This window comes from Mandrillus leucophaeus, unplaced genomic scaffold, assembly GCF_000951045.1.
Source record: "Mandrillus leucophaeus isolate KB7577 unplaced genomic scaffold, Mleu.le_1.0 Scaffold96, whole genome shotgun sequence".
In the NCBI taxonomy this organism is placed as follows: Eukaryota; Metazoa; Chordata; class Mammalia; order Primates; family Cercopithecidae; genus Mandrillus; species Mandrillus leucophaeus.
In genome coordinates, this window is record NW_012110474.1 from 3,647,470 (window position 1) to 3,673,464 (window position 25,995).

The 25,995-nt window shown below is 35.2% G+C and overlaps 1 protein-coding gene across 3 annotated transcripts in view; it reads left to right on the forward strand.

The window, feature by feature from the left end:
• Positions 1–25,995, forward strand: part of REV3L (REV3-like, polymerase (DNA directed), zeta, catalytic subunit) — a 205,646-nt gene that overhangs the window by 15,646 nt on the left and 164,005 nt on the right. Inside the window, exons 3-4 of one of the 3 annotated variants that reach the window (XM_011970620.1) lie at positions 4,665–4,792; positions 15,839–15,945. The exons of 1 other annotated variant lie outside the window; for it this stretch is intronic. The gene's annotated coding sequence lies outside the window, so the exon portion shown is untranslated. The remainder of the gene's footprint in view (positions 1–4,664; positions 4,793–15,838; positions 15,946–25,995) is intronic. One more of the 3 variants, XM_011970619.1, reaches the window with a different exon arrangement.

A 25,995-nucleotide genomic window follows, 5' to 3' on the forward strand; every position in this document is an offset into this window, starting at 1 on the left:
ATGATGATTATATTGAACTTAATTATATAAATTGCATTTAGAACTGCAAAATGATTCATATATTAAAGCAAGCCAGTAATTTCTGGTTTTATTATTCTTACTTGTATGTAAAGTACTTTTAATTTTAAAATGTTTTGAAAAGTAACATGGTTTTGGCACATGACAGCACTAAAACAGAGTAAAGACTAGAATTAACTCAAATATATATGAGAACTTAATACAGGTTGAGCATCCCTTATCCAAAACTCCATAATCTGAAATCCTTCAAAATCTGAAATGTTTTGAGCACCAACAGGATGCCACAAGTAGAAAATTCCACACCTGACCTTGTTGTGATGGGGGGGTCGCAGTCAAAACTTTGTTTCAGGCTGGATGCAGTGGCTCATGTCTGTAATCTCAACACTTTGGGAGGCTAAGGTAGGAGGATTGCCTGAGCCCAGGAATTCGAGACCAGCCTAGGCAACATGGAAAGACCCTATCTCTACAAAAAAATACAAAAATTAGCCAGGCAGGGTGGTACACGTTTGTGGTTCCGGGAGGCTGAGGCAGGAGGATCGCTTGAGCCCAGGAGGTGAAGTCTGCAGTGAGTCATGATTGTACGACTGCGTTCCAGCCTGGGCGACAGAGCAAGTTCCTGTCTCAAAAACAACCAAAACAACTTTGTTTCATGTGTAACATTGTTTAAAATTATATAAAATTACGTTCAGGTTTGGTCCCATCCTCAGGATATCTCATGTATTTGCAAATATTCTAAAATCTGAAAAAATCTGAAACACTTCTGGTCCCAAGCATTTTAGATGAGAGATATTCAACTTGTATATGAAAATGGATCCCACCTTCATTTATGAGTAGGGAAAAGAATAATTATTTAATAAACAGTGTTGGGATAGCCAGTTAGTCATCTGGAAAAATAATGTTGGCTTCCAGAGGAGTTAAAGATTTAAATATGAAACAACGAAACAAAAAATGTAGGGTAATTATTTTTTACATAATCCAGGATTGGTGAAGTCCTTTAATAGCATACTAGATTGCTGGATTTTAGGACATAAAAATAAAATTCTGTATAGAGGAAAAAAATCAAACAAAGTTAAAGAGAAACAGACTAGTAAAACTTATTTGTATACTTCACAAAGGCTAAGTTCCTCTTAATACAAAGAACTAGAAAATAATCCAGTAGAAAAATTAGCAAAGAGAATTCGTATGAAAAGATGTACAATTTTATTTATAATATAATAAAGATGTAAATTAAAGCTTCAACATACTCTTTGTCACCTATCAAATGAGCAAAGGTTATGTATAGTATAACTCGGGAAGGGTGAGAAGAAGAGAAAATGGTCAGCCTCATACATTGCTGGTGGGATTATAAAGTGTTCATATTCTATAGAAAGCAGTTTGAAAATGGTTTCCAAAATTTAAAATACAGATATATTTTGTTCTAGTAATTCCATTATAGGATTTTATTCTCTAGAAGATTTTGCATATATGTCAAATAAATACGTAAGAATATTTGTGGCAGCATTATTTGTTACTGCAAAAGATTGGAACCAAGCTAAACATATATCAGTAGGGAAGTAGTTGGGTGAATTATGGTATATGTATTCTACAAAATACTAGTCAGCCTTTAAAAGTAATGAGAGAATATTATGTGTACTGCTGTGGTGCCATGTCTAAGATACGAGGAAAAAAAGCAAGAGGCATGACTGCATGGGCAGTTTGCTGCCATTTGTGTGGTTAAAATATGTATTTTTTGTATACTATATATGCCTATGTATTAGAATAAAATTCTTTATTATAATAAAATCCATATATATATATATATATGGGCAGATATAGAATGTAATGTGCATGGGAGGATACGGGAGAGTCTGATGACAGTAGTTGCCTCCAGTGTGTAGAAGTGGTTGCCTAGAGGACAAAGGTGGACTAACTTTTTAAGTACACAGTTTGGTAATTTTTCAGTATTTTAAAATCACGTGCATGTAATACTATTCAAAGTTAATATTTTTAAGCTATGTTTTGCTTACAGGAATTGGTAAGAAATTAAAAATAAAAGACCATAATAGTTGTTACAAACGAATGATTACTGCAATACTGTTTTTAACTTTAGGTATTGTTAGAAATCTTCTAATTCAAAGTTTTCAGTTGCTGTTACATGGCTCACAGAAGGGTAGTCCTAGTGGAATGGGGGCTGAAGGAAGGCATTGGGGTTCCTGTGAACAGATAGCATGGTGAGTGACAACCAGCAGTTACTGCTCCTTTTGATATTTTAAGTGCATTAAATGAGGTGTGCCTTACTACTTGGAATCTACTTCAGCAGCCAGCCACAGTGTACAGCTGCCTCTTGTGGGAAAGGGATCATGGAATTGTTACTGGAGTTTGTATTCACGGTGCCAAAGGAACATGCCACCTACCACAAGGTGCAACCCACTTACAGTGAGAGGACAAGGAAGCAGGGAGGGTGTCCCTGGTGGCCCAGCGCCAGGCCTCACTATCTGTATTCACCTGTATTGGATGCTGCTCATCATATGCGTTTGATGTGCTCTGCAAGGTGACTGCCTAATAGTGCATGTATGTTTGTCAGAAATAAAGCATGATTTTAATTTTGAAGTATTGTTGATGGGAAAAAGTTTGGTTTTGAAATTCATATTAAAATTTTCAGCATTACATATGTCAAAAAATATCTACCATAATACTTTAAATTTTATCTTCTGTACTTAGAAAATATAATTTTTTTTCACCAGGCACTATGTAGATGCCTCCAGATGCCCTCCTGTTGTCCCAGTGTGCTAAAAATTTTTTTGCTAACAAGTTTTATTTGCAATGTTAAAAGGGGTGAGAAACATCATTCTAGTCAAATGTACTCGTTTTACATAAAGAAAACAAATCTACATAGCAGGCTCAGGGATTTGTCCAGTGTCCTAGTGTTGGTTGGTGTGAGGCTGGATTTGAAAATGGGGGATCTTGGATCTTGACTCTTCAGCTCTCATCTCCTCACACTGACCTCTCCCCGCAAAACATGAGGGAATGTTGGAGGAAGGCATTGATAATAATTGAAAGACAAAAATACAGAACCTCAGAGGAATTATTAAAAGAACTGCACATATGTAGTTCAGAAATCTTTGAGACCCTACGGTGTCTAATAGTGCTTAGAATCTTCTTATGTAATATATATTATTATATATAATAATATTAATCTTCTATAATCTAGGATAGATTATGGTAGGATTTGTTTTATGATGATTTGGCTGTATCTTTAAGAAAACAAGATTACAGCAAAAGGAGTTTGGGGCAAACATAAACAAAAATTGATACTAAAATTGTATGTCTGCAGTTTCCAAAAAAGGAAGGAGGGAATATATGAAACCTTTCAAGTTCCTCTGGTGCTATAATTAAATATTCTCTCATCTTGCTTTTGACTGGATTAGAATTCACTCAATTAAAGATAATCTAGGGCTGGGCACCTATAATCCCAGCACTTTGGGAGGCAGAGGCAGGAAGATTGCCTGAGCCCAGGAGTTTGAGACCAGTCTGGGCAACGTGGCAAGACCCTATCTCTTTAAGAAAAAAAAAAAAAGAAAAGATAATCTAAGTGAAAAATGATTCAAGTTTAAATAGATTGGGTTAAAGTAGGTTTTAGAGGATATTGTCATTGGCGCTGGATATATCAAAGAAATATAACTTACTTATAAAGTGAGAAATGGGCTGTGGAATGGGGTATGTCACTTTGGTATCTGGCTGCCATTTTAACATCATAGTGATAATAAGAGGAAATAATGGGAGTCAAGGAACAGTGAACTTTGGGTGAAATTGTGTTAACTTGTAATTTCCATGTAAATACAGATAAGGCAGGAATGAGTGTCTTAGGCAGTTAGAAAGAACTCTGTCTACTGTCCAAACATAAGTATTATAAGTAAAAGTAAGTAAAAGTAAGACCCTCTTAATGACAGCCTATTTAACCTTTTTAGTGTTTTTGTTTGGGAGGGTGTGTGTGTGTTCTGTCATTCCTTCTAAGTTTTCCAGATGATCTTGTGTTTCTTCCAGCTCTCTGTAGATTTTTAAATATTTCATTTTATAAATGAAAAATACTTTGTTGCTTAATTAGGATTGGTAAACTGGACTGTTTTCTGTAGCAGAAATTGAATACACGCCTAGCAAAGTAAATTCTGAGAAAAATGAGTAGTAATTGTCAATGGAAAATTTTGTGTTTTTTTTTTTTTGGGGGGGGGCCAATTCTGTTTTCTTTTTGGATGATAGTTTTGGGAAATACTAAGAATTTGAGCTCAATTTACTTTGGGGCAGTTATTTAATTCTCTTTGGGTTCAAAGATCATTACTATATAAACAATTCAAATAGTAAAAGAAAGTGTGTTACCTCAAAAATGCCTTGTGTAATATATAACAGTTCACAAGATTTCTATTTTTCTTCCATTTTTTACAATTACCAAGGAATTATAACAAGAATTAAAATAAATATATTGTTTTGCATATATATTTTTATACTTCAAAGTAATTTATATACTAAATTAGGTTTTGTTTGAGATGGTGAAATGAAAGACTTTGTAAATAAGAATACATGTTGATATGTGAAAAATGTACAGTTAAAACATGTTGGCATACTCCTAGTTTCTCAGAACAAGAAAATGACTAATCTAAATTTCATTTCAGAATAAAACCCAAGACAAGCCACATAAAAGCAACTTAAAAATTAAACTGTCATCATATTATTTGTTTTAAAACTATGGAATAATATATCTGAGGAAGATTTCTCTCAAAATTGTTTTTCTCAATTTCAAGTAAGTAATTTATTTTGGTTAATATATTGGGGGTGAGGGGGGTGGGGGTGAGCCTTGGCATTGAAGTTGGTAAATCCTACTCATCCTTAAGTAACAACTTAAATATCAACCTCTAAAGCCTTCTGTGACTCCTTTGCCCATTCCCAAAGATTATCTCCTTGGTTTTCCAAGTCTTCGTCCCCTTCCACATTGCTGTTAAACGATCTATTACAATGAATATTGTGTTTGTCTCTAAGAATAGTCATGTGGCGCTATCTTCATGGGCCCCACCTCATACTTCTCAACCCCACTGCCTTCTGTTGCTGAGAGATCCTGAGCAAGTTATTATACTTATGTTAGCATTAATTTCCTCCTCTGTAAAGTGAGTTTTAATAATTTCTACAGCACAGCGTTATTATGATTGAATAAGATAACCAGCAAATGTCTGGCATATATAGTAACATAAATGTTACTTATGTTACTTTACCTGTCTTATCTCCAGAATCTGCTACATTACCTCATATACTGAATGCTCTTTAAAATGTTTGAATTGAAATGAAAGATGGAATTTTTCCTCACATTGGGAGAAACTAAAACTTCTGCACATTGTGGTGTGAGACTTTTTACATTTGGTTAGTGACATATCTATAGGTTAGGTAATTGCCTGTTTAAAAACACTTTTTAAAAATGTGGCTATATTTTATAAGTGGTCCATCAGGGCCTGAAAAGAATCTTATTTTCCAAAGCCATCAGTAGTGCCTTAAAAAAAAAAAAAAAAAACATGATTGAACATGTTGAAAGTATGTATGCTGGATGTCACAGTAAAAGTGACATTTCAATAGGATTTATTGCTCTCTTCTTGTGAATTTGTAACACACACAAAAATGGAAGCCTTTGTATTTTAAACCTACTTAGGATTGTGGAATGTGGACTAAATGATTTATTATTGCCCAGAGCTTCACCTCTCATCACCATGTATTTTCTACATACATTCCTAGGTTTTGTTTAATAACATTGTCTTTTATTTTTTTTATTTTTTTTTTTTTGAGATGAAGTCTCACTCTGTCATCCACGCTGGAGTGTAGAGGCGCAATCTCAGCTCCGTGCAACCTCCACTTCCCAAGTTCAAATGATTCTCCTGTCTCAGCCTCTCAAGTAGCTGGAATTACAGCCACGTGCCACCACATCTGGCTAATTTTTGTATTTTTAGTAGAGATGAAATTTCACCATGTTGGTCAGGCTGGTTTCAAACTCCTGACCTCAGGTAATCTGCCCACCTCGGCCTCCCAAAGTTCTGGGATTACAGGCGTGAGCCATCACCACACCCCGGCATGTCTTTTAATTTTTAAATGAAGTCGTTAGAAAGGTATCCAGATTAATTATGATGTCTCACACCTTAGTTGATAATGCTTAATGTTTTGAAAATAGAAGTCATGTTATTATAGTTAAAAGACCTTAATTTTACATCATTTTACTAAAAGAGGTGGTAAACCATTTATTGAGTAAGGACTGTGTGCCCTGTTCTAAGCTATTTAGTTTTCACAACAGTTCTATAAAATAGAACTGTTATCCCCATTTTACAGTTGAGGAAATGAGGCATAGAGAGGTTAATTTGCCTAAAGTGTTGTAGCGTAATGTTTACCTCATACCATATGAGGATTAAATGAGAAAATGTGTATTAGGCCATTACCCACTTAAACAGAAGAAAGAGTGAAGCAAAATCTGAGATGAGTGTCTTCTAACGCTTCCAGAATTTGATAATAACCATTATTGAGATGTGACAGTGACTGTGAATATACTCTTAGTCACATTCGTGTGTGTGTGTGTGTGTGTGTGTGTGTATATTATAGTAAACCCTGGTACTCTATTAACCCATTTTTTTTCTGACGCAATATTAATGTCTCCTCTCAAATTCATGCTCCCATTTGGACTGAATTAATGTATATGTGTTTACAAGGTGATAGTAGAATTTTAATATCAATCCGATATGCAATTTTTATAAGTTCAGTGTAATTAAATAGTATGTAGATATATTCTCATTGTGAAATATAAAAAGCAGAACAGGTAAGGGAAAAATCTTTGACCACCTATTCCCCTCTCTACTTAGATCAGCTTTTGCTGTATGATAAACCTCCCCAAAACATAGTGCTGTGAAACAATAGGCATTTGTTAGCCTGATTCTGGGCTGGGCTCAGTTAAGCGATTCTGCTGCAGCTATGTCTGGCCTTGTTGATGTGGCCACAGTCAGCTGATGGGTCAGCTGGGAGCTGGTTGGTCTAGGATAGCTATGTCTGGATAATTCATACTGGTTGTTGGCTTGGGTGATGGGGGCCATGTGTCTCCAGCAGGCTAGGCATGGCTCTTTCACCTGGAGGCAGTAGTAAGGTTTATAGAAGTAACTAGTGATGGCAAACCTCATATATTTTCTGTTGTCCATAGGCCAAAGCAGATCAACATGGCCAATTCCACAGTAGGTACGGGAGGGGTTTCCTAACGGAGTGGAGTTAATTAGGGGGCCATTACTGCAACAATCTATTATTCAGCTGTTGCTGGCTAACTCATTTTTCAGGAAGCATGTGCCACCATGGCATTGCTCCTTTCTTAAAGTAGTGATTATGTAAGCAATTTATTCAACAGTTCAGATAAATTTAGCTAATTCTTTATTCTTACTCGTTTTTATTCCATTTTCATCATCCTTCACATTATTCTTAGTTTCATTCAACTCAACAAATATTTATTGAGCACTCATTAAGTGCACAATAAGGTATCAAGAGGTGAGCAGCAGATGGAGCAAGACTACTCTCTTAATCATTCGAGTTTTTTTTGTTTTGTTTTGTTTTGTTGTTTGAAACGGAGTCTCCCTCTGTTGCCCAGGCTGGAGTACAATGGTGTGATCTTGGCTCACTGTACCCTCCACCTCCCGAGTTCAAGCTATTCTCCCACCTCAGCCTCCTGAGTGGCTGGGATTACAGGCATGCACCACACCACCCAGCTAATTTTTGGTATTTTTAGTAGAGATGGGGTTTTACCATATTGGCCAGGCTGGTTTTGAACTCCTGACCTCAAATGATTCACCCGCCTCAGCCTCCCAAAGTGCTGGAATTACAAGCATGAGCCACTACGCCTGACCAGTCATCCAAGTTTTTAAAAGTGGCCTACCTGTCTGCTTCATCATGTGAACAAAATTTTATAAAAGTAGAAAACTGTAACAATTTTTTGAGAATGACCAACAAACAGCCCACACCAGGCTAAATGTACCTTACTTGCTACATTTTTAAACATCTTACAAGAATTTCTTCAAATGAGAAAAACTAATACAGAGGTTGTTTTGATCTGTACTCCCACCAGCAATAGGAGACTTTTTCCATGTCTTCATCAAGATTATGTTCTCAAATGTTTTGATCATTGCCAATCTAATAGATATGAAATTGATCTCAGTGTAGTTTTAATTTGCATTCCTTTTATTATGAGTGAGATTGAGTGTTTTTTCAATGCTTGAGAGGCACTTATGGTATTTCCTTATCAGCGTACTGTTTATCTTTTACACATTTTCCTGTCGAGACTCTTGGTCTTTTCCTTACTGATTCCAAAGAGCCTTCATATATTAGGAAAGTTCATCTCCATCTGTAAATTGAGTTCCATATATTTTCCTCAGTTAGTTCTGTGGTTGATAACTTTTTATTTAAGTAGTATCTTTTTTTTCGTTTCATAAATAATCTTTATATCTGAATTAGGCTTTTAAATCACATTTTAATGAAGCTAGGTTTAAGTATTAGGCATGGGAATGGAAGGAAAAGATCCTGGCATTATCAGATCTTCTGCAGAGAACTTTATAAAACTCTTGATAGTTAAAATGAAAAACTTCAAAAGGATCCTGTCTTTGATTTATTTTTTTCCTCTTCTAGGTTTGATTTTATTATGACATCAGTCCTTTTGACCAGGCAGTTCAAGCAGTAAGATCATACCCTCTGGAGGGCTGTTTTTAGATGACGAGATTGTATAGGATAGATGGAAAATATTCTATGTCACTTAGAATAAATTGTTAATAATGTTGCTTTGAGTTTTGTTAATTTCATTTTGTGTGTGTGTGTGTTTGTGTGTGTGATGTGTATAAAACATACATAGATCATGGTAGTGGTTCTAGCAATGCTCTATGCTTACATACAGTCTTCCCTCAGTATCCATCCCTTAGTGTCTGGGGGATTCATTGCAGGAACCCCTGAGGATACAAAAATCTACAGATGCTCAAATCCCTTATATAAAATGGTGTAGTATTTGCATAAAATAACCTAATCATATTCTCCTGTATAGTACTTGAAATTATCACTTACACATAATACATTGTAAATGCTGTGTAATAATTGTGATACTGTATTGTTTAAGGTAATAATAACGAGGAAAAAATGTTTGTGCGCATTCAGTACAGATGCAACTATTTCCCTGAATATTTTTGATCCGTGGTTGGTTGAACCCACAGATGTGGAACCCACAGATATGGAGGGCCAGCTATATAATTTTCAATCTGTTCAGCCAACCTTGACCTCATCAACCACATGTTAGGATGGCTAGATTAGAGTAGCCCTTAGCAGTGGACCACATAGAAGAAAAACACGCAGAATGTAGACTTTTTTGAGAATGCGGTAATGCTGCCTACTGCCCAAATAATATCCTAGCTTTTTCTGAGATTGTGGGGAGCCAGGAAGAAGGTGGCAGAGGCATCTGTGACCTCTTGTGCCACATCTGACATTATGAAGTACTTTGACCTTTTCCCTTGACTTTTGTATAAAAAGATATTAGAAAACTGTGAGACTGGACAGATAATCATGTTTTGAGTAATTTAATACAGTTTTAAACATTTGAAAATTGTCAAACCCTTTCTTCTTATGTAATTTTACCCAGCAGCATCAGAAACAAATAGGAATCCTTAAGTGATTGGTGGGGCATGTCAGAAAGCCAGTATTTTTAACCATGCTTTACATAGTTTCTAGTTTTTAAAAGTTATTGAGGTATTCTTTAGCGTTTGCTTTATTGTTAACATCTTTATACATGTTTCACTGAAAATTGAAAGGAAGTTTTTCATTTAATACCAAATTATGACTTACTGTTATTTTCTTGATTAATCCTTTTTAAACAATTTTAACATTTCTTTTTTCTAATTTTATTTTATTTTTTGAGACGGAGTCTCACTGTGTCTCTCAGGCTAGAGTGCTGTGGTGCGATCTCGACTCACTGCAACCTTCGTATCCTGGGTTCAGGCAGTTCTTGTGCTTCAGCCTCCCGAGTAGCTGGGACTACAGGCATGTGCCACCACACCTGTTTAATTTTTGTATGTTTTATGGAGATGGGGTTTCGCCATGTTGGCCAGGCTGGTCTTGAACTCCTGACCCCAGGTGATCAGCCCGTCTCAGCCCCTCAAAGTACTGGGCTTAACAGGCATGAGCCACCTCGCCTGGCCCAATTTTAACATTTCCGAGGTTGTAATGTATCTCACAGTATGTACATTTAATTTTCCCCCCTGAAAAGCTGATATTAAACTGGTAGGATGTTTATAATCAGTGACTTCTTAGAGAAAACATGACGTTTTAAAATTCCTCTATGTGCTTTTTTTAAAAAAAATCTAATCTAATGTGTCATGGAATGGGTTTGCTTCCCAAATAAACATTTGTCCTTCATTTTTGCCTTGCATCTGTAATTGTTTTAAATTTGTATATTTTGATGTGGTGTTTGGCACATCCAGCTTCATGACTGATAAGTCTTTTATCGCAGTGTTTTTCAAATTATTTGTGGTGAAGAATCAGGTTTTTATTAACTCTGATACTTCATTATAATACATTAGAAAGGAATTACTGGAAAATGAAATAAATGAAATGAGAATAACTGACAAAATAGTAATACAACCTCCATTTTTAAAAATTATTTTATTTAACCGTTATAAAATTTCCCTGTCAGACTGCTGTAAGAGTTTCTAAATGCTAAGTTTTGAGCTTTGTACTGGTCTTGTTGCATAGCTGTAGCAAACAGCTAGTTCATAGATGGCATTTGAGTAGCACTGTAGAGATCTTTTTAGTAATATAGAGAGACTAATTCATTTCTTCTTAAAATCTTTTTGTGCTGTGTCAGAATTATTATTCCTATTTCTTTTCAGTTTGACTGTTTCTGTGATATATGGTATAAATCATTTTTCATCACTATTTTTAATCCTTTTATGTCACTTCAGTTTTAAACCCATCTCAAGATGTTTTAAAAGGGAGATTTTAAAGTTTTTTTTGCTTGTTTGTTTGTTTGTTTGTCTTTTGGTTTTGGTTTTTGAGACGGAGTCTTGCTTTGTTGCCCAGGCTGGAGTGCTCTGGTGTGATCTCAGCTTACTGCGACCTCCTCCTCCCTGGTTCAAGTGATTCTCCTGCCTCAGCCTGCCGAGTAACTGGGATTGTAGGCACGCACCACCATGCCCAGCTAATTTTGTATTGTTAGAAGAGACGGGGTTTCACCATGTTGGTCTGGCTTGTCTCGAACTCCTCTGCCTCCTGAGTTCAAGCAGTTCTCCTGCCTCAGCCTCCCGAGTAGCTGGGACTACAGGCGCACACTGCCATGCCCTGTTAGTTTTTTGTATTTTAGTAGAGATGAGGTTTCACTGTGTTGCCCAGGCTGGTCTTGAACTCCTGAGCTCAGGCAGTCCGCCTGCGTAGGCCTCCCAAAGTGCTAGGGTTACAGGCGTGAACCACCACGCCTGGCCATGCTTTCCTTTTTGGAAAACGTAGATAACAGAACTCATTTTAAAAAGTGTATGTACCAAAATGTAGTTTTTATTGTTATTTCTATTCTTTTTTCTTGTCTCTTAGAGTTCCATTTATATCTTAGAATATAAGTCTGTCTTTTTGTTTCTTCCTGTAGTATGTTATTGAGAATACACAGCATATACTTTCCACATGTCTTCTGTTTCTAAATATAAATTATCACAGATGCTTTTCTGTGGCATTTTTAAGAAGATGTTTTATCTATGCTGCTGAATATTTGTTTAGGTCCCATTCCATACATATCTATGAACAAGGGCTATTTTTCCAAGCCTAGAGTTTGCCAGTAGATAGGGTGTGGCAAGTTCACTTTAATCATATTTATTTTCTGCTTATAAAATGATAGAATTGCCTTCCTTAGCATAAAGAACTAATGATCGTATACAACCCACTTAGATGAAAACATTCATTTAGTGTACCTCTACTGGACTGAGATTTAAGTTTTTTTCTCGTTGCACAGTTCTCTGGTATATGGCAACTAACATATATATGGGTAACCTGAGACAGTGTGTTTTTTGTTTTTGTTTTTGTTTTTGTTTTAATTTTGTTATTTATTTATTTATTTTACCACAACATTGCATGAAAGCCTCTAGGTTGTAAAGGCCCTTAGGACTTTTAGTGATTTAATCAGTGATGGGAGCTAATTCATTTATTTAGATTTTGGATGCTATTTAACATGCCAGGAAGAAGACAGCTATGCTGCGTCAATTATGTTGATATTGGGTGTTTTGTTTTTAGAGTAGACGAACAGAGGTATTAAGTGAGAGAGTATGACCTTAGATGTCTTAGAAAATTTTTAGTAGGGTACTGGTTTCTGTTGGAGCAGACCATGTCCCCAAGGTAGAGAACAGAGTTATACAGTAAGCCCTCGCTTAATGTCTGTGACAGGTTCTTGGAAATTGTGACTTTAAGTGAAATGACATATAATGAAACCACTTTTTTCTCATTGTTATAATAAAATGAAGTTGAACAAAATGTTATTTGAAGATCTACTATGAAGTTTTGCTTAAAGTTTAGGTTTCCAAGAACCTATCGACAAAGTTAAGTGAAGATTTACTGTATGTCTTAAATATTTTAGTGAAAAGTTGGGAGAAGGATTATTCTGTATTTCATCAATTCTAAGAAATATATTTTCCCTCCATTTGTGCATCTCAGTAATTGGGATATGTCTTACAATTATTAGGGCACCATATTTACTAAATAGCACTTTTCTTAGTAGTACAAAAATTAATGATGTGATAATCACTGGCATCTTGGATTCAGTGAAATATATTAATAGTTGTTTAGCTTAGTGCCATTCTTAATTGAATCTCTTTATTTGTTGTAACATTAACCTTTCTTCTCTTCGGACAGTTTTGACCTTGGGTTAACTTCCTAGCTTTGTTCACTTGGAAGCTTGATAAGGTAGAATGTCAGTTACATAACCAAGCACGATTGCTTATGGTAATAATGACTCATGATTACTAAATTGCATACGGACCAGAGGAAGACTGTGAATGAATTGTAAATACTGGTAGCTATACTGTTAATAGCTTTGGACTTCCCTGAGTGTAATAACTCTTGTAACTAAGTAAATCTGTTCCTGAAGCTCAGGAAGCTATGCCTATGAGACTGGAGATACTGGTTGCTGTTTGGTACCTGTAAGCTAGAGTAGCTACTGCAAGGATCTTATGCTGTCATTCTCTTACACTTGATCTGCCACCTGAGAGGGCCAAAGAGACTAGCCCCTGAATTGCACTGAGCACGCCTGCCTGACATGTTAAGTATAACCAAGCTGTTTGGGTTATGTGAGTCTCGGTGTCTAGTTAGGCCTAACAGGAGGTGTTGTACTTACATTTTGTGGCTTTATTTATTTTGGTTTTAATATTTGCTTGGTGAATCTATATTTATTATTTATTCTTCATAAGAATTTTAAATTATAAATATGAGCACATCTCTACTAAGTAATGCCAAATTGTTTTCCAAAGTGATCATACCAACCTATACTCCCACCAGAAGTGTATGAGTTTCTGATGTTCCACATCTTCACCAATATTTAGGATTGTCAGACTTAAGTTTTAAATTAGGAATTAATTTAAGACATCTCATTGTGGGTTTGCATATTTTTCATCACTAGTGAGAAATTGAGTTTTTCCATGTTTATAGCCTACTTGTTCTGTAAAATACTGAGAGATGTGTTGAAGTCTCCAACTTAATAGATTTGTCTATTTCTCTTTCCTGTTCTATCAGTTTTTGCTTCATGTATTTTGAAAGTTTGTTAGATCCATATATATTTAAGATTGGTGTGCCTTTCTGGTGGAACAGCCTCTTTATCTCTGGTAATATTCCTTGTTTTGAAATCTTTGCCTTGTATTAATATAACCACTTCAGCTTTCTTTTGATTAGTATTTACATGGTATATCATGTCAAAAACTGAAGTTTGCCATGAATTTCATAGATGCTAGCAATAGACATGAGATTTCCATCTTTCCATTTTATCACTTATTAATAAGGAGTAACTGTGGAGATGGTTGCAGGCCAGATACTGAGAAGTAGATTCAAAGGCAGCTACCTCAACAGAGACCCATGGAGAATTGTCTCCCAACATATCTTTTTTTGTTTTTGTTTTTTGTTTTATTTTCACTTTCAACCTATCTGTATCAACTTAATATGGGTTTCTTATAGACAGCATATAGATGGGCTTACTTGTTCATCCAGTCTGATAATCTCTGTCTTTCATTTTGACATGTCTCTTTTATTTAGTGTGTTTAGATTGTTTTTATTTATCGATATTGGTGATATGGTTGGATTAAAATCTACCACCATGCTAGCTGGTTTATGTTAGAGTCTCTGTTCTCTTTTTCTTTTGGATTACTTGGATTTTTAAAAAATTATTCCATTTCTCTCCGCTATTTGCTCATTTATTTATACCTCTTTCTGAAATGTGTTTAGTGGTTGCCGTAGGGTTTTCCGTATATTTGTAATTAATTGCAGTTTTCTTGATATAATAATACATAGCTTTATATGTAGTATTAGGACCTTATAGTTCTATACTCCCATTTCTCCTCTTCGTCTTTTGTGTTTTTTGTCATACATTTTACTTTTATATATATGCAATCAGCATATAATACATTACTGCTCTAAGACTTTGTAGTATATTGCTATAGATTTTATAGAACTGTTCATGTAGGTTATAATAAATTTATTTTTAAAATGTGTTCAATAATAAATTAACCTTAGCTTACTGTAACTTTTACTTTATAAACTTTTTAGTTTTTTAAGTGTTTTGACTTTTGTATAATAACTTAAAACAAATACATTGTACAACTGTACAAAAGTGTATCCTCATTCTATAAACTTTTTTCTATTTAAAAATTTTTAATTTTTACTTTTAAAACTTTTGTTAAAAACTAAGATGCAAATACACACATTAGCCCTAGGCCCACTGAGAGTCAAGCTATAAATATCACTGTCTTCTACCTCCACATCTTGTCTGGAAGGTCTTCACGGACAGTTATACACATAGAACTGCCATGTTCTATGATAACAGTTCCTTCTTCTGTAATATCTCCTGAAGGACTTACCTGAGGCTGTTTTACAATTAACTTCTTTTTTATGTAAGTAGGAGTACATTCTAAAATAATGATAAAGTATATAATAAATATATAAGCTAGTAACTTATCATGATCAAGTATTATGTACTTAACATAATTGTATATGCTATACTTTTATACAACTGGCAGCATAGGTTTGTTTACACCAGCTTCACCACAAACACATGAGTAACTCATTGTACTACAATGTTAGTACAACTAGGATGTCCCTAGGCGATAGAAATTTTTCAGCTTCATTATAATCTTCTGGGACCACCATCATATATGTGGTCCCTTGTCGATTAAATATCATTATGCAGTACATGGATGCATTTTTGCTCTAGAGACAGTTATCTTTTAGAGCAATTGCAAATAAGAAAAATATGAAGTTTTATATTTACTTTCATTTATACCGTTTATACTGTTGTTCATATCTTTGTGTAGATGCAAGTTTTCTGTCTGGTATCATTCTGTCTACCTGAAGAACTTTTAACATTTCTTATAGGACAAGTCTGCTAGTAATAAATTATCTTTGTTTCTCCCAAAAAGACTTTATTTTTCTAAAATATTCTTGCTGAAATAGAATTCTGGATTGCCTTTTCTTTCAGTACTTAAAATATGTCACTCTACTGTTTGTTATATGGCTTTTACATATACATTTTTATTTGAATTAAATTTTTTTTCTTTTTCCACTTTTATTTTAGATTCCAGGTGTACCTGTGCAGGTTTGTTACAAAGGTTTATTGCATAATGCTGAGGTCTGAAGTACGATTGAACCCGTCACCCAGGAAGTGAGCATAGTACCCAATAGGTAGTTTTTCCATCCTTGCCTCTCTCTCCCCTCTTGTATTCTTCAGTGTCTACTTGTTCCCATCTTAATATCCATATGTTCTCATTGTTTGGCTGCCACTTGTAAGTGAGAACATGTGGTATTTGGTTTTCTCTTTCTGCATTAGTTTGCTTAGGATATTGGCTCCCAACTGCATCCGTGTTGTTGCAAAGGACTTGAGTTTATTCTTTCTGTGGCTGTGTAGTATTCCATGGTGTATATGTACCACATTTTCTTTATCTCATTTACTGTTGATGGACACCTGTGTTGATTCCATGTCTTTGCTGTTGTGAATAGTGCTATGATGAACATGTGGGTGCATGTGTCTTTTTGGTAGAATGATATATTTTTCTTTGGTTATATACCCAGTAATGGGATTGCTGTGTTAAATGGTAGTTCCATTTTGTGTTCTTTGAGAAATCTCCAGGCTGCTCTCCACAGTGGCTGAACTAAGTTACGTTCCCAGCAATAGTGTAAAAGTGTTCCCTTTTCTCCACAGCCCCACTGAGATCTGTTATTTATTGGCTTTTTAACAAAAGCTATTCTGACTGGTATGAGATGGTATTTCAATTGTGGTTTTGATTTGCATTTCTCTGATGATTAGTGATGGGCATTTTTTCAATATGTGTTTTGGCCACTTTTATGTCTTCTTTGGGAGGTGTCTGTTCATGTCCTTTGCTTACATTTTAATGGGGTTATTTGTTTTTTACCTGTTGATTTAAGTTCCTTATAAATTCTGGATATTAGGCCTTTATCAGATACATAGTTTATGAATTTTTTTCTCCCATTCTGTAGATTATCTGTTTACTCTGTTAATAGTTTCTCTTGCTGTATGGAAGCTCTTAGGTCCTACTTGTCAGTTTTTGGTTTTGTTGCAATTGTTTTTGAGGACTTAGCCATAAATTCTTGGACAGGGCTGATGTCGAGAAAAGTATTTCCTAGGTTTTCTTCTAGGATTTTTGTAGTTTTAGGTCTTACAGTTACATCTTTAATCCATCTTCAGTTAATTTTTGTATATGGTGATAGATAAGAGTCCAGTTTCATTCTTCTGCATATGGCTAGCCAGTTATCCCAGCACCATATATTGAATAGGGATTTTTTTCCTTAGTGCTTATTTTTGTCAACTTTGTTGAACATCAGATGGTTGTAGGTGTGTAGGTTTATTTCTGGGTTCTCTCTTCTGCTTTATTGGTCCGTATATCTCTTTTTGTGCCAGTACCATGCTGTTTTGGTTACTCTAACTTTGTAGTGTAGTTTGAAGTTGAGTAATGTGATGCCTCCAGGTTTTTTCTTTTTGCTTAGGATTGCTTTGGCTGTTTGGGCTCTTTTGGTTCCATATGAATTTTAGAGTTGTTTTTTCTGATTCTGTGAAAAATGATATTGGTAATTTGATAGGAATAATGCTGAATCTGCAAATTACTTTGGGCAGTATGGTCATTTTAATGATACTGATTCTTCCAATCCATGAGCATGAAACATGTTTTCATTTGTGTGTGTCATCTCTGATTCTTTCAGCAGTGTTTTGTAGTTCTCCTTATAGAGCTCTTTCATCACTTTCATTAGATGTATTCCTAGGTATTTTATTGTTTTTGTGGCTCTTGTAAATGGGATTGTATTCTTGATTTGACCCTTAGCCTGAAGGTTATTGTTATATAGGAATGCTACTGATTTTTGTACATTGATTTTTGTATCCTGAAACTTGACTGAAGTTGTTTATCAGTTCAAGGAGGCTTTTGGTGGAGTCTTTAGAGTTTTCTGGTATAGAATCATACCATTAGCAAAGAAAGATAATTTGACTTCTTCTTTTCCTATTTGGATACCTTTTATTTCTTTTTCTTGCCTGATTACTCTGTCTAGGACTTCCGTTACTATCTTAAGAGTGGTGAAAGTGAGCATCATTGTTTTCTTCCATTTCTCAAGGAGAATGTTTCTAGGCTTTGCCTATCCAGTGTGATGTTGGCTGTGGGTGTGTCATAAATGGCTCTTAGATATATTCCTTCGATACCTAGTTTGTTGAGGGGTTTTATCAAAAGTTTTTTCTGCATCTATTGAGATGATCATATGTTTTTCTTTTTAATTCTGTTTATGTGGTGAATCACAATGATTGATTTGCATAGGTTGAACCAACCTTGCATCCCAGGAATAAAGTCTACTTGAATATGGTGAATTAAGTTTTAGATGTGCTGATGGATTTGGTTTGCTGGTATTTTGTTGAGATTTTTTGCATTTGTTACATATTTTTGTCATTTGTCTTTGATTCTCTGCATATAGTGTCCTTTGTTCATTTAATTTATTTTTTCTTTTGGCTGTCTTTAAGATTTTCTCTGTCTTTAGATATGATATATCTTAATTTTGAATGTGATATGTCTGTTTTCTTTTGTTGGTTTGTTTGGTCTTCTCTGAGGTTTTTGGTTCTGTAGTTTGGCATCTTTTACTTAATTTGAAAAATTCTCAGCCATTATCTCTTCATGTATTTCATTTGACCTGTTCTCTCTTCTTCCCTTTCTGTGATTTCAATTACATGTATATGGGCCATTTAATAATTGTCTCGTTGCTCTTGTATGCTTTGTTCTGCTTTCATTTTTGTTTTTTTTAATACTTGTTTTTTTCCTAATGTGATGAGATTTTTCAGGGAAATTACCTTGATGATAACGGTTATTATTGCTGTTCCTGCAGCATCAATTATTTCAAAAGATGAAGCTATATTTTAGAGACATAGGCTTCTTGGCATATTTGAGATCTTTCAGATTATTAGTAAAATGTAAGTTTATGTTAATCTTTTTCCCAACTAAAAACAATCTGCTTAGATTTAGGGAACGTGAGATATAGCCTGGGGTTGTGGCTATTGTTGTGAAGATAAAATGTAATGTAATAACTCTAATGACTTATGAACTAAGCTATTTTTTTCATTTTCTGTATCAAAATGTTTTCTTATTTTTCTGTGAGATCACTTGAATGTCGTTTGATTGTCTTCTGAATTATGCTCTAGTTATTACACTGTTATATATTTAATTTGGAATAAAGAATTTACCTATTATCAACTAGCTAGACCTAGATGTTTTTATTTTTCTCTCCTATAACTATATAGAATTAAATAGACTTGAGGTACAATACAATTAAGGAATTAACAATAATTTTTTTTTTCTGGAGTGTGTTAATTTGCATTTGTGTTAAGAAAGCGGTTTGGAAGTATAAATGGGATGCCTTTTAAAGAAAGATTTTTGTAGTGCATAAAATATTTAAGACCCCTGAAAGGTAATAAACTTGAATTAGTGTAAATAAAACAAACTTAAAACTTGGAAATTTCAAAGTGTGGAGATTTTTTTGAGTAGATTCAGACTTTTCGAACTACTAAAAGTGATGAATGAGAGTTATTCTGATTTCTTTTTAAAATTATATGGTAGTCAAGTGAAAAGGAATATTACCTGAAAAGGAAAGCAAGATATGCTTCTATTAAATTTACATCAATTCAGGTGTGTCACATTTACCAAAGATTCTTTGGATATGTCTGATTCCAGTGTCTGAAAGTTTAATCATAGAAAACCTTACATTTTAAATCTGAAATTTAATATTGTGGAATGAGTATTAGTATCTGAGAAAAGATTGTTTTCAGGGAACTACTTATTTTATGCATTTTTTAAATGTGATCTCTGCTTTACCTAATAGGATTCATTGTCAAGATACATTAAACTCTACAGAAAGGAAAGTGTTTTGTTTGACCCATGTTTCAGTAGCTGGCAGATTTTGAGATGGGGACATCTCCAAGTTGATATTGGAGAACAGCCACAAGAAAAGACAAGGAGCCAAATCCATGAAGCATTTGCTTTTTTGGCAGAAAGCCTCAGTATTTATATACAGATTCTTCTTAAAAATTGAAGTAAACTGGATTATGGACAGTTTCTTGTTTAGTGTGTTAAATTCCCTCTACATCCCCAGCACATACTTGAGAACAGAGGGTCAAGCTTCTGTTGACAACTGTAACTCTGGCACTCCTTTTGCAGTTGTAGAACAGGAACAAGGAATTGGTTTTCCTCTGGTAAAAAGGAAGACTCTTTCTAAAATTACTTAATTTTACTTGTATGTTGCTTAACGACAGGGATATGTTCTGAGAAATGCATTGGTAGGCGATTTTGTCATTGTGTGAACGTCATAGAGTATATTACACAAACGTAGAAAAAATATATATAAATAGAAATATATTTGTATGTTACATCAGAAAACTAAATGTCTCAGCACCATTACTGAATATCAGCTATTTTCTCTACTTGATCTGCAGTGTCAATATCAAGTGCCATATATGAGGTTTCGATATGCTCTGTTATAATCTTAGGGGACCACCATTGCATGTGCAGTCCATCTTGACTGAAACATTGTTATGTGGCACCTGATTGTAATTGGAGCTGTGATTCTACACACCCACACATATATAAAAGAAAAGTGAAAATGCATTGCGTTCTTTTATTCTAATATGTTTTTCTCAATAATTTTTAATACATTATGGGGCTTTGATAGATATTTATTGAAGAAGAGAAATTATTTCTTTGTGTTTAATCATAAACAGGTGACAATCATTTACATGTAGATTGTGGACTTTCAGATCCATTCTCTGTCCATTTCCATGGTTACTGCTTTAATTGAGGTGTCATTACTTTTGCATGGATCATCATAATGACCTCCCAGTTTGTCTCTAACTTTACCTGTTTTCAAATTCAGCCCTTATATATTTTAGATTATAGCCCTGGCCTATAACCTAAAATAAAACTCTAGACAACATAAAGTTTTTTCATGATCGAGCACCTGCCTATCTTTTCAGCCTCATCTTCTGCTTCTTCCCCAAGCACTTTGCTTTTCAGTCTGAACTGCTTGCTCTTGCTCAAATGTATATACCTCATGACTTTGCATGTGGTGTTAGCTTAATGAAAGCAGGTACGTTGGCTGTCGTAGGTTTTCAGTGTCTGGTGTGGTGTCATCCCTTATGAAACGACTGAATGCCATTCCTCTGGATGGAATGGCCTTTTCTGTTGGTAAATTCTTCATACTTCAAGACTGTCCTGAGATGATATCTACACTGTGAAGCCTCTCCCGACTTCCCTTAGTCATATCAGTCCTTTGTGCCATCATTGTACTTTGTACCCCTGTTAAAGCAGTGATCACATTAACTTGCAAGACTTTTTGTTTTTTTAACATGTCTGACTTGCCTCTTAGAATGTGCGTTTCATGAGGGCAGATTCAGTATGCTACCAGTCTTTGTGTCCTTAGTGCTTATTGCCTACATGTGCATTAAAAATGAGAAAAAATGGCCGGGCATGGTGGCTCACGCCTGTAATCGCAACACTTTGGGAGGCTGAGGTGGGTCGATCACCTGAGGTTGGGAGTTCGAGACCAGCCTGACCAACATGGAGAAACCCTGTCTCTACTAAAAATACAAAGTTAGCCAGGCGTGGTGGTGCATGCCTGTAATCCCAGCTACTCAGAAGGCAGGAGAATCACTTGAACCTGGGAGGCAGAGGTTGCGGTGAGCTGAGATCGGGCCATTGCACTCCAGCCTGGGCAACAAGAGGGAAACTCTGTCTCAAAAAAAATTAGAAAAAACTGAGGAAGGAAGGACAAATACGTGATTCCACTTATATGAGATACCAAAATAGTCAAATTTATAGAGAAGAAACAATAGTGTTTACCGGGGGTGGGATGGAGGAGGAATGGGGATTTATTATTATTTAATGGATACAGAGTTTGTCTGGGATGATAGAGAAGTTCTGGAGATGAACAGTGGTGATGGTTACACAATAATATGAATGTCCTTAATGCCACTGAATTGTATACCCAAAAAGGGTTAAAATGGTAAATTTTATGTATATTTTACCACATTTTTAAAAAAGACAAAATTCATGAAGGTAAGGACCTTGGCCTGTTTACTCAGCTTTGTTTTCTGTAGTTCCCAACATTGTTTTGTTTTATTGTTAAATTGTTTTCTTTTGACATGGTGGTACTTTATTTTTTTAAATGTTTGAAATTAGGTCCAGCATAGTCGCTCAGGCCTGTAATCCCTGCACTTCAGGAAGCTAAGGCGAGAGGATTGCTTCAGGCCAGGTGTTTGAGACCCGCCTGGACAACATAGTGAGACTGTGTCTCTATTATTAAAAAAAAAAGTTTGAAATTAAATTGAGTGTAAACCCATGGGAAATTGTCTAAGAAACCAACTGAATTTGTAAAGTAAGGGAGGAAAGATAGCACATAACTTTTTTTTTTTTCCTTGGCTTTGAAAAATTTATTAATTTTTTTTTAATTTATTTTTTATTATTATACTTTAAGTTCTAGGGTACATGTGCATAACGTGCAGGTTTGTTACATATGTATACTTGTGCCATGTTGCTGTGCTGCACCCATCAACTCATCAGCACCCATCAACTCGTCATTTACATCAGGTATAACTCCCAATGCAATCCCTCCGCCCTCCCCCCTCCCCATGATAGGCCCCGGTGTGTGATGTTCCCCTTCCCGAGTCCAAGGGATCTCATTGTTCAGTTCCCACCTATGAGTGAGAACATGCGGTGTTTGGTTTTCTGTTCTTGTGATAGTTTGCTAAGAATGATGGTTTCCAGCTGCATCCATGTCCCTACAAAGGACACAAACTCATCCTTTTTAGCACATAACTTTTTATTTGTTGTTTTGAGACTGAGTCTTGCCCTGTAGCCCAGGCTGGAGTGCAATGGCACGATCTGGGCTCACTGCAACCTCTGCCTCCCGGGTTCAAGCCATTCTCTTGCCTCAGCCTCTCAGGTAGCTGGGACTACAGGCATGCGCCACCACGCCCGGCTAATTTTTTTGTATTTTTAGTAGAGATGGGGTTTCGCTGTGCTGACCAGGCTGTTCTCAAACTCCTGACCTCAAGTGATCACTGGCCTCAACCTCCCAAAGTACTGGAATTATAGACGTGAGCCACCGTACCCAGCCATAGCACATAACTTTAAAATATCACATATTTAAAGGAAATATTCTTGTGATAGTATAAATATTAACTAAAATTAATAACCAAAGTGGTGGTCACCTGCTACTAAGCAGTATATAGTGGTAAAACAGAGGCAGTATGGCATTGTGGGACTTCAGGCTTGGTAAGGTCAAAAAGTATTTTTTACCTGCTTAGAATGATCTTCCTATCCAAGTCCAGGATGACTGGGGAGCAGTACAACCTTGAGTATCTCTTATGTTCTAGATAATCCCATTTGAGCCCCCTGCGTCTCCATGAAATGGAGATACCTCTGTTTTCCTATAAGGAAAGCATATGTGCTATTGAATACTATCAACCTGGCATAATTGCAAACCCAGTTGATACGTATGTGTGAGTACACACGTGTACATTAGAACTTCTAATAAAGTCGTTCTGTCAGACTAAATTTGCAAAATAATTTATTTGGAAACAGCTTAAAATGGGGTCTTATTTTTACCTACGAGTGTGATGGATGGCGTAGGTCTGGGGTGGTGCCCAGAAATATGTTCATGCCTGTGATTTAGGTAACCCTTAGAATCTACTGTAAGAAATGCTGTTTTGATAAAGCACGTGGTATTTTGGATTGATCAAGGTCTCTTTTAGAATCAGATTGTTCTTATTATTGAATGGTTAAAATATATATTTATATATTACATTATTATATATTAAAATATGTAAAGAATGACATTGTTTTTTGTCTTGACTGCATAATTTTTATCAATTTCTTGTTCTTTCCAGTGATTTCCACATTTTTACTTTCCTACCTATTGCTATTTTCTGTCAGGTGTTGATAAATTCTGGTGAGTGACAGGTAATATGAGGGGCAAATATGTTTATTCCCCTGTTCTCTTTACTCACTTTTATTGAGGTATAATTTACATATAATAAAATGCACCAATTAGACGAGTTATGACAAGCATATGCCGTCATATAACCATCATCACCACAGTTATGGTGTATAAAATATGTCTGTCACCCTAAAAAGTTCCCTTGTGCTCCTTTTAGTAAAACCTCTCTCGCTATTCCTGGTCCCTCACAACCACTTATCTGCTATATCACTGTAATCACTTATAGTTTTGCCATTTTTAGAATTTCATATAAATGGAACCATGTGTTATGTAGTTATGTGTCTTCATCCACGTTGTCCTAGGAATTAATGCTTTTTTTTTTTAATTGCAGAGTAGTATTCCATTATATGGATATACCATTCACTAGGTGCTGAACATTTAGATTGTTTCCAGTTTGGGCTATTATGAATGAAGCATTTATGTGCAAGTCTGTGTGATTATATACTTTCATTTCTCTTATACTTAGGAGTGGGATTGTTGGGTTAAATGGTAAGTTTATAAGTTTATGTCATAAGAAACAGCCAGACTTTTTTCCCAATGTAGCTGTACCATTTTGCATTAGCTCCAACAACTTATGGGAGGTTCAGTTTCTCCTACCCTCTCCAACATTTGTTTATACTTAGTTTTTTAAAATTCTGTCTTTTCTAGTGAAAGTGTAATGATATCTCATTGTGGTTTTAATTTTCATTTCCCTAAGGTCTAAGAATCTTTTTATGTGTGTATTTGCCATTTACATATCTTCTTTGGTGACGTATCCAAATCTTTTTTTTACAAAATTGAGTTGTTTTTCTTCTTATTGAGTTGAAAGTGTTCTTTATTCATTCTGGACTCAAGTCCTTTATCAGATATATGTTTTGCAGATATTTTTTCTCAGTCTATGGCTTGCATTCTTATTTTTCTAGTGGTATCTTTTGAAGAGTAAAGTTTTTAAACTGTGATAAAGTCCAATTTCTCTCTTTTTTTTTCCTTTTGTGATTGATTCTTTTTGGTGACCTAAGAAATCTTTGCCTAACCTAAAATATCAAATGTTTTCTGTTTTCTTGTAGAAGTTTTATGTCCTCTGTTCTTACCAGATTGTGTTTTGATTTCTAAGTTATCATTAGGTACTTCTTTTTAGAAATATTAATGGAGATTATTTTGATCATTTGATTATTTTAAGCTGTGAAGTAGCTTTATAAAAATTTCCTTCAGTATTTGGCCCAAAATTTACTTTAGATATGGGCAGAGTATCAGTAGAAGGCAACACAGAGCTATTCTGTGCCCTAGGATTTTAATTTCTGATCTCCTGGTTATAGTTGGTATCTGCCCAGGGATAATTGCTCTTAGGGTAACACTTTTAACATGTAAGCCAGCCTGTCAGAAGTGTACCTAAAAATTATCTTTCAGTCATTTTCTGAGTTACTGATATGAACATAGGTTCTGTGTGAATCAGACCTGAGAGGATTATGAATGTTATAGAATGCCTTTTGTTAGGGAATTTAAGCCTAGAAGAAGTTGGGAAAGTGACAGATTTATATAAATACGAATGACAAAACCAGTTAAAATGTTCTGACTCAACTTGAAGTATGTTGGTTTATATAATAAATATAATATTGTGAGATATTCTGAACTAGACTCAACTTTGCTCTGGCTTTTCCACCTTTGTAATTTCATTACTTGGTCCCTTTCCCCCTTTTCTTCTGTGACCTCTGGCAATTTGGCTTCTTACACTTAGAACTTAACTAACACCCAGCTCAGACCGAGAGTATCCCCTTACACTGCAGGAAGAACTGTGAACCTATAATGTTTTTCATAGAAACTCATTATGATTCTGTCTCCTTTCTGCCTTATCACCTGTGTGGGATAAATTTAATAAACAAATAGCCTCTCTGATTCTTTCTGTTGTGAGCTGACTAGGATAGTTTATAGGTAATATCTCATTCCACTTTTCTGCATAACACAGACTGGTTGGTTGTCTTTCCCAGCCAAAACAGCATAAGCAACAGATTGGACAAAAGCAGATATGAGAACCCAGATTTCTCTTCTGAAACCCAGACGTTAGAGTGATTTACAAAAATGTAAAACGATTTCTGTCTTTTCACAGTTTTTTTCTTTAATGGTCCAAATGTACAGCTTTTCTCATTACTTTCTTCCTCTCCATAATATGTAATAGTTTGCTCTGTGTACCATTTTAAGCACATACTTTTTTCCCTTTTT